This window comes from Lactuca virosa, chromosome 7, assembly GCF_052849685.1.
Source record: "Lactuca virosa cultivar CGN04683 chromosome 7, Lactuca_virosa_CGN04683_v6, whole genome shotgun sequence".
NCBI classification, from domain to species: domain Eukaryota; kingdom Viridiplantae; phylum Streptophyta; class Magnoliopsida; order Asterales; family Asteraceae; genus Lactuca; species Lactuca virosa.
The window spans coordinates 39,933,752-39,944,243 of record NC_136432.1 but is presented as its reverse complement, the minus strand read 5'-3'; the positions used below and the strand labels follow the sequence as shown (position 1 = coordinate 39,944,243).

At 38.3% G+C, this 10,492-nt stretch overlaps 1 non-coding gene across 1 annotated transcript; it reads right to left on the bottom strand.

Moving 5' to 3' along the window:
• Nucleotides 1–607: 607 nt before the first annotated feature.
• Nucleotides 608–714, bottom strand: LOC145127944 (small nucleolar RNA R71). The gene has a single exon (XR_013716548.1). It is a non-coding gene; the product is annotated as a small nucleolar RNA R71 (small nucleolar RNA).
• Nucleotides 715–10,492: the final 9,778 nt, after the last annotated feature.

Genomic DNA, 10,492 nt, shown 5'->3' with positions numbered 1-10,492 from the left:
CGTGAAAGAAGACCAACCACAAAAGAGCTCACCATTTAAAGACCTTAAATCAATATTTGGAAAGAAGAAAGGGAAGAAAGTGGGAGAGTCTAGTACATCTTCGAAGGACAAGAGCACGGTTGAAAGCTTAGATCAAATACCTAATCTAGAAGAATCTAAATACGAATCCGAGCCCGAGTTCAAACTACATAGCAGTAAACCCGAAGACGAGCCAGAAAACGAGATGGCGAGCATTGCAGATATTTCCATGGGAGCATACAAGAATCGAATTAAAGATGATGTTGGTCCTGGTTTAGTACAACCTACAATTCCTGCAACTGCCCCATTCGAGCTGAAAGGACACATCCTTACTGCACTTAAGGATGTACCATTTTATGGGAAGGATCATGAGGATGCTTACAAGCATTCAGATGAAGTCAATGACATTGCAGACTATTTCAATGTCCCAAATGTTCCTAGAGAGACAGTCTTGCTAAGGATGCTGCCGGTCACTTTTAAAGGAGCTGCAAAAGACTGGCTGAAGGCACTACCACATGGTGCGATCACTACTTGGGCATAGATGTGGGACCAATTTCTAGAACAATTCTGCCCACCATAAAAAATAGCTAAACTCAAGAATGCAATAGCCAACTTTGAGCAAAATCTGGGTGAATCACTTTATGAGGCATGGGAGCATTATAAAGGGTTGTTAAGAAATTGTCCTCAAAATGACCTTAACATACAACAAGAATTCTCAATATTTTATGATGGTGTGAACGTCATGACAAGGCAACTCCTTGATTCTCAAGGACCACTAACTAAGAAAAATCCAGGCGAAGTCAAGGAGTTGGTTGAAGAATTCGCAAAGCATTCTCGTGAGTACCATAATCCAAGAAATGAAGGAGCAAAAGGCATTGCGGGTGGAAATTCTGAAGACATGGCTGCTGTACTAGCTATGCTTGATACCATGGACAAAAGAATGACAAAGATGGACCAGTCAATTCATGCTATTAGAGTTGGATGTGAAAGATGCAATGGACCACACTTGATGAAAGAATGCCATTTGGATGAACATGGAAATAGAAAGGCTCAGGTTTGCTATTCTAGTGGGTATAAATATGATGAAGATTAGAGAAAACCAAAGAAGGAGTGGTTACCATATGAAGAGTACAAGAAGCAAAAAGAAGAAAAATATAGGCAGACAGGCCGAGGCTTCTACCAAAAAGAACAACCACCTCCTGAAAAGAAAGTTGATCTTGAGTCTATGTTATATAGATTTATGGAGGCTTCCGAGAAGAGACATGATGACACTGATGCAGTAATAAGGGACCAACAATCATTTCTAAGGAATCAGCAGGCATCAATTAAAAATATCGAAGCCCAACTTGGTCAACTAACCACTTTGGTGAACGAAAGAATATCTAACCCAACTCCTAAGAATAAGCCTCAATCACACGTAATGGTAATAGAAACTAAAGAGGACACCATTTCTGAATTCCTTGAAGCACTTGAAGTCAATCCATCTCAGTCTGAGCCAAAGCCAAAGAAGTCCAAACTCGAAGAACGTAAACTTGCTAAAACTCTTACACCACGACGTGGAAATCCAGTTTCCACGACGTAAAACAGGTCTGATCAGAAAAATATGGATAATGTTTCGAGTTGTCGTCCTCCCTTACCGTTTCCTTCCCGAGCCAATATCCATCCACTGGAACAGGAACATATGAAGTTGATGCAACAAGTAAAGGGTATTCCAGTTAATACCCCTTTCATTGATTCGTTATTTAAAATTCCCGAGTATGCAAAGTTCTTGCAAGATTTAGTAGATACTCGCCAACAATTAAAGAAAAATTCCAAGGTAATTCTAAGTGAGTAAAGCTCTAAAGTAATTATGGGGGAGCTACCAAAAAAGATGGGAGATCCTGGTCGCCTCACTCTTCCATGTGAATTTGGGAATAAATTGAAGGCTTATGCATTAGCTGATTCTGGGGCTAGCATAAATGTCTTACTCATTTTATCAAAAGCTTAATATTCCGAAGTTGAAGGCTACGAAAATGATAATTCACATGGACAATCGTTCAGTGACATATCCGAGAGGAATTGTAGAAGATATTTTAGTTAAAATTGGAAAATTCGTTTTCCCAATTGATTTTGTCATAATAGACATGAAAGAAGATCAGAATGTTCCAATCATTTTGGGTCGCCCTCTACTCAATACTGCTAGTGCCTTGGTTGATATTCGCAACTCCAAGCTTACCTTAAGAGTGGGAGATGATGAAGCTACTTTTGGAGTAGAAGATGGTTTCCAAGGAAGTGATGTTCAAGATGAAGTTTTCAATGTCGATGAAGAGAATGAACTTGAAAGATTTATAAAATCTTATGGAAGAAGAGATTCAACAAGTCAACCGCACCAAACCAAGAGCAACTATTCCTATGGTCTTTGAAGTTATTGTTTATAAAAATCCAACATCTTGGGTAAGTGAAGATAGTGAAGAGTTGGTGTCCAATGATGAAGAGGAAGTTACTTCTAAATTAAAGAGTTCAACTATGAATGAAGAAATGGTGCCCATGGAGCTTAAAGAAGAAGAAGTTAAATATGTGGAAAGTAAGGGAGTGAAAAGAAATATCGAAGAAGGAGATGTAAAGGGTAAAAAAGAAAATTCCAAAAAGGCGTATCTTAGACGAGTCCAGGCTTATAAAAGGAAATGGAAGGAGCAAAAGGTACAATTGGTGATGGATTCTCCGACTAATTCAACGTAAGGTGGCACGGAGTCCAGCTCAAGACTCCAACAAAAAGAAGCGCTTCTCGGGAGGCAACCCGAGCTCGGTTTGCATTTCTTTTCGTTTTTGAACTTTGTCTAATGTTTGCATTTTAGTTGAGTTATAGGATAATTAATCACCTTATTATCATAATTACTAAAGGAATTGGTGAAAATCATGTGTGGGGTTCTAAGTAATTTTTATGGTAAATAAATTAAGGATTCTACATTAAAATTGGACATTAAAAGTGAAGATTTAATTTTAGTTCAATTCTATGTCGTGGGTTACAAGCCCGTGTCGTGGAAATGAATAAGCCCGAAAACGATAAAGCCCACTCTGCAGGCCCACGACATGGACTTTAAAAAAACACAGATGGGGACCAGTTTTAAGCTAAACTCTTTGACCTTTACCCCATTTGTTTATTGTGCACACAAACACCATCAGCCCCACCATTGATTTTCTGCCACTTTTTGCCAATTCCTTCCGAATTGCTTGCATCATTTTGTCTTCAAACTCCATCTGGTAAGTATTACTTCCACAAAGTTCATAGTTTTCTCCATTTTTATGCATTTAAAGTTAGGGTTTCTTTAGCCATGACAAACCTGAAATTGAGTCCATTCTCTTGTTAATTTGGAATGCATGCATGTTATACAGCCATAGATTAGTGAAATAAACAAACCCCAAGTATTATTTTTGGTTGATTTTGCCCATATATTGTTCGTTCCAGAATCACGACTTGAACTGTTTCCACGACGTGGAGATGAAATCCATGACATGGAAACTGGGCAACCAGTTTTCTGTTTTGATTTTTAATTTGATATCTTGGTTGTTCGTTGTTTGTTTCGTTTTTGTTGATCATTTCAGGAAAAATGGCTCCTAGAAGGGAAGTTCCACAACCTCAAGACTCGATTGATGTGGCGAGTATTCACCCGCTATACCGATTTCCACAAAATATTCCCCGTACGATGTTGAACAATTACGAGAATCGTTTGGGATGGTTATATAATTGTGAGTTTGCAATTGCTCCAACTGTGGATTGGGCATGGTTGCGTGGGGTCAGTATGGTTGCAGAGTTAAAAAGACATTGGATGAAGGTATTTGTGGGAAATGGTTTTTCATTCACTTGCAACGGGTGGAGAAATTTATTTGCTCATCAAGAACCCGTGTATCGGGAATTATCGGTGGAATTCTTTACTACCATGAGTTTTGAGGATAAAACCGTTGATCCAAACTACAACAGGGCAGTTGTTTTTAGATTGGGAGGCGAGTACCGAGAATGCAGTCTTCGAGAGTTTGCATGGCGCATGGGACTCTATACCGAGGAGGAGACCCTCTCACCATTCTTTGTTTTATTCTTGCAGGGATGTGTTAGAGACTTCACTTCAGGGATTTTTGATGTTCAATTTTGCAGGACCATATCAAATCATGAGTACAACTCCAATGATGCATGCGAAGGGCAAATTCACAAAACCATGGAGATAAAGTCCCTCGTCAAAATTTGTTTTATTTGTGGAGCATAATCACCCCCGGTGTTTGTTGTGATCTTCCGTATATGCTTGCGCGATTTATGGGTAGCAAGGCGACCAACTCTAGACCCAGTAGTCCCATCCCGTATATGCTTGCGTGATTTATGGGTAGCAAGGCGACCAACTCTAGACCCGGTAGTCCCATCACGGGTGGACATCTAATCACCCGAATTGCCCGGTCGTATAACATTCTAACTCCTAAGTTTATTAGGAATGTCACACATTTTCAGGATAGTGACTTAACTATCCAATTCTTGGGTGTTATGCGAGTGGTGGTTAATGTGGGGGGAGTTTATGTGATACCCCCGGAAGATGAAGAGCAACAAATTGGCCAACAAGAAGAACAACCTAGGCCAAGGCGGAGAAATGTTAGTGGTCAGGGTGAGAGAGGACAGTCGGTGCACCATAATGCACCCATGGGTGGGGTTGGTATTGGAGAAGAGGCATTGGGTGGATATTTTGATCAAATTTCCCTAAGTATGAATTGGATTGGAGGGACTATGGAGAATATGATTCGACACTTTCACATCGAGCAACCACCTCATTTAGGCGATCATTATTCGATATGTCCTACGTGGAGTGACTATCGGAACCGAGGGGGAGATGGTGTCGGAACGAGTGGAACACATCATCATAACGAAGATGATTAGTTTATCCCTTTTATTTCTTTTATTTCGTTTAGTTTATCTTGTGTTTGTTTGTTTAATTTTCGTTTGTTTTGGATTGTAAAACTTTAACGTTATTATGTTCTTGTTTACTTCTTTTGGTTATTATTTTCATATTTGGTTAGAGAAGAAAAAGAGAAGCGACTAACGAGCATTAGAGATATGAGCGCGTTAAACCGATTAACCGTGTTATTTAGAGTCGAGAGCCACGATCTTAGATAAGTGTCGGGTTAATCGAGAGAGAAGAGCGTTAGGAAAGGGTTCATATATATGCAGTTCTGAAGGGTCTTAATATGTTAAGACACAAGTGCACATTACACTCATTTAAAAGAAAAGTGCACATTTGTGATACCCAGTTTCCACGACATGGATGTCAAATACACGTCGTGGATTCAGATAAATACACGATTTCAGAAAATGAAGTTATTCAACACCACGACATGGAATTCTACACCACGACGTGGAATGCAGAATTCAAAATTTTCCTCTTTTCTACACTATTCCATGTGGCGTATGCTTTCCCACATTGGTCTTTCATGCTTTGGAGATTTTCTACACCACATCCGTTGAAGATTGAAGACTTAATTCATACTTTTTGTCGTCATATCTACATATCTCACTTGTTAAAGATCCAAGTTCTATTTTAGAAGAAGTCCATATTCAAGATGCAAAACTCATCAACACATTTGCAGTTCGATCACGTCATTGCTATCCCAGGGGAGTCTGTACATTTTTCTCCCTTTTATTGCTTTTAAGTTATATTTATGCATCCAATGAAGGCATTATATGTAATAAGTGTAGGGTAGGGGGTTGAAAAAGTAAATTGCTAGAACAGTATAAAAATTCTAAAATTTAAAAAAAAGTTAAAAAAAATGGATTTGAAATAATAATCTAAAAAATTGAATCTAGTAATAATGGTTTAGATTGTAGTTGTTAGTGTTGCGTGGGATGATACAATGAGAGATCAAATGTGTAACCGAGCCAATACATGTTATAGTATATTTGTGTCTTCCCAAGTCTTAGTGAAAAGTCATGAGATATGAAAATGTAATCTGGTAGTTTTTATGGCATAATATGTTTTGCAGTCTAAACCTGAAATCTATCCAGGAAAGCTTATGTAGTCATTGCACGTAGACTAATACATTTAGCCAATAAAGGTTAAAGTTAAGCACCCTTGCTTAATCATGTAGGATTTGAGTGAAAAAGTGAGATGTATGAAAAAAAAAAAGAGAGAGAGAGAGAGATTACCAAAAAGTTGAAGAATTTTGGAGCTATCAAGTATAAAGATCAAAATATCAAAATTCTGAAGAATCAAAAAGTTGAAGATACCAAAAATCAAACAAAAAGGTGAATTCAAAGAAATTAAAGATCAAATTAAAAAAAAATGAAGAATTCCAAAAAGCTCCATTGTGGTATCTAAAGTTGTAATTTCTAGATTATGTATGCTTGGGTTGCTTAACCAAAAATACCTTGAGGTTAAGAAAGATTCTGAGGATTGATTCGGAGGGTTGCAGAAATGAGTATCATATAAGCTAAGGGGTGAAGTTTCATAAGGAATGTGAGTATTTAAGATTGGGAAGTTATTAGGAGAATTAGACACAAATATGCGCATTGAGGTCTTGGTATAATGGTTAAGTTCAAAATGGATGGTTATGTGTGATGCTAGTGATAAAGGTTTAAATTAAAAATAATTGGTTTTACTTGAGGGCAAGCAAAAGATAAGTGTGGGGTATTTTGATATTGCCATATTTATACATATTTTTAGGCAATATTTGAATACATTTTTATATATATTTTGGTTATTTGCATAGATTAATGGTACTTATAGGATTAAATTGTATTTTGCAGCCAAAATAAGTCATTTTGAAGAATAAGGACTAAAAGTGGAAAAAGAAGAAACTTTGGAGGCTTGGAAGATTAAAAAAGATAAAACCCACGAGAAAAACTGTATCCACGTTGTGGATATCTATTACACGACGTGGAAAGGAATATTTTGGAAGATAAGTGCACGCAAAGTCAAAATCCTTGCCCGATAAGGATTCTACCATGTCCACGATGTGGAGCTCTATTCCACGACGTGGAAGGTAATTTTATAACAACTATAAATACTCTTGATCCCTACGTGTTTAGGAGGATGGCTGACTTAGAGGGGTTCCAAAAGTCGATATTCAGAAGGTTAGAAGGCTAGGAAGTTTGTTTACAAACCAAGGAAGAAGAAGAAGTTCATAATTACTTTCTAGTTGTGGTACTTTACAATGTTTTTTTATTATGACTTGTTTATGTTTACTTGTTATAATGAGTAGCTAAATCTAGCTGCTTCTATTAGCTAGATGAAGCTGGAACTCATGGTTTGTTTATAAAAACTTAGACTTTTCTTGTTGCTTAATGTCTTGTGTTTAATTGATTATACATAGCATGCTTAATTTGATACTAGATTGCTTTAAACTCTTATTATGTGTAGTTAGTGACCATTAATCTGCATGAATTTGAATACCTAGTAATTTAGTGAACATTAGATTATTAGAGCTAAGATTAAACCAATCTTAGTTAAGTAATTGAATTATTGAATTTAGTTGTGCTAGAGAACTCATATTATGAACATAATTGTGTTTGTCAACTCAATCTTACATAGCTCCAATTCTATTTAATAAATTGATTATGTGTTAAATTATGTGTGACCATACATAGATCTACATGAATTAATTACATGTTAGTAATTTTGGAATTGAATTGTTAATAATATTGTAATTGGTAATCAACAAGAATTGGCATAATTAATATATAAACCATTGAGGAAAAGTGGATTCAAACTAACAGAAGTGTTTTATTAATTTGATAGTTGTTAAGGAATTAAGTTCATCTAAACTTGCAAAATTAGATAAAAACCATTACTTTGCTAGAATCTTAGGTTAACTTAATAGTAGTTAGATTAATTAACTAAAATCGTTCCCTGTGTTTGACCCCGACTTACTTAAACTACATTACAATCTGACTAGGTACACTGCCTAGGTGCATATTGGTTAGTTAAGTTAGTTAGGAAATAAATTTAAAATTAGTGGATACTTTTGTGTACATCAAACACCCATCGTCGGATAACTGGTAAATACAGAAGCACCCTCTGCTATGAATCATGGTACCTGAACCATGGTATCTCCCCTCAATCTGCTATTTAGAACCTCAGGAATTCTCCCTGTTTCGAGTATGGGTCCTCTGCTTTCAGTAGTATGGGCCCATACTACCTGCCACATCTACCCATACTTTCCACACGGATCGTCCCATATTTCCTAAGTAGCTGCTCAACCTTCTCGATCTCCAATCCCATTACACATGTTTGCCCTCCAGCGAATACTCACCTCTAAACAACGTACTCATCGGACTAAAATTGCTCCCTAGGCTATCCTAGGTTCTCACACTTCTCTGCCATCAGCTGTTGAAGAACTCCTCATGATGCCAGCCATCTACCTCCGGAATATCGTCATATTCACTTAGTACCTGACTCCCATCATTCAAGAGTTCCTCAAAGCACAAAGCAAGCAGCATTCGGGCATCGAATAACCTCCACCATCACATAAAACCACTCTAGCATGCAATTCCACTCGCTCTATTCATAACTCAACAGGCATCACCGAACTCAGGCAATCCCACCTCTCGTGAGTATCTAACTACTCCCTCAGTAGGTTCCTCAAATGCACATCTAGGTATCTCTCCTAGATTACTCCCCTACTCAAAGCTCTCTCTAAAAAATTCCTGCTAGGTACTCCTACTCAGTACATACATAGAGCAAATAGCAGATAATATCAATCAATAGCATCCCCTATGCTAAGGCATCATGAATCAGGCAACTCTAGCTCTAAATTCCTGAAATACCGAGCCTATTCTCTAGCATGCAGCTCTAATATCTCATAAGTATCTTATAATATAAGCAAGTAATGGTATTTTGGGAAATCACCGTTCGGGCTCTGACTGATTCTACACACTGCTCCGTCTCGTTTTCTCTTAAAAACTCTTACTCCTTTTAGAAAAATCATTTCTCTTTACAAAATTATCTCAAATCCTCAGTTTGAGTCCAGATATACCCGAGAGTACATCCGAATCCCTCAAACCAAGGCTCTGATACCAACTTGTAACGCTATGAAATTTTCAAATAAATTTTTCATTTTTAATTCTCAAAATATTACTCATAAATCCACATCATCACATAAATTGTAATTTATTTTCAAGACAACATCAGAGTATCCCAAAATCCTCAAATCTCTATAAGCCGACCGATGTGTACAATCGAGACTTCGCCTTCCCGAATTCTATAGAAGTACCTGAAACACATATCACACAACACGGTAAGCACAAAGCTTAGTGAGTTCCCCAAAATACCACATACACAAATAATAAGCCTCTCATGGCTATAGCTCGGCATGGACCCTCCGGTCATGCGTCTCGGTGAGGACCCTCCGGTCTCACGGCTCGGTGTGGACCCTCTGTTCATTTGTCTTAGTGAAGACCATCCGGTCTCACAGCTCGGGTCGGACCCTCTGGTCCTATCTCAACAATGCACGGGATAATATACAACATAATTCACAAGACAGAATGCATGGTATCACATATCTCGGTATAAGCTCATAAGATCAACATATACACAAAATAATATAACAACATAAGTCACAAAGACAGTATGCATGGCAACACATATCGCAGTATAAATAATTAAGACCCTCTGGTCAATAACACGAATAAGACCCTCTAGTCACACAGTAAGTACCACTCAGGTAAGTATAGTGAGAAGACTCACCTCGTAGAGTAAAGCAATGTATCCCACACTCGAGCTGTTGGTCTAATCTCCGCCCCTCCATGGCCATCAAAATCCACAATTGACCAAAACCCTAAAGTCAACGGAAGTCAATAGTCAGAACTGACCCAACTCTAAAAGTCAACAGAAGTCAACACTCAAGTCAACAGTCCATGTTGACTCAACTCGCCGAGTACAGCTCATGAACTAATCGAGTCCCTCAGAACTAAGTAAAGCGCGAAAACCCGAGTCTACTCGCCGTGTTGCTAGCCAACTCGCCAGGTCCATGCAGTGTCCAAAAGACCTGGAAAACCCCACCTACTTTGTCGAGTTGTCTCATCAACTCGTCGAGTTCGCTCTGAATCCATAGACGGGGAAAAACCCTCTCAACTCGTTGAGTTGTCTCACCAACTCGTCGAGTCTGTAACACGTCCAAACCATCGGGGTAAACCCTAACCGGCTTGTGGAGTTGTCTCATCAACTCGTCGAGTCCCTTAAGTCCATTTTCTCATTCAGACGATTTATGGCAGAACTAAAACCCCAAACTCTATATCTAGCCTCCCAAGGTTGAAATACCACGTAAGGCTACAAGCTTTACGTCCATACATGGTACCTAGGGCTCAAAGTGCCAAAGAAAAGCTCTATGGAGGGTTTAATGTTTGGAGCTTGGCCAATAGCTTGATAAAGCGTGGATCTAAATGCCCAAGGGACCTCATACAGTCCAGATCTGAAGTTTCAACTTCATGTCATGCTCAAATGACTCAAAGACTCAAAAAAGAAGA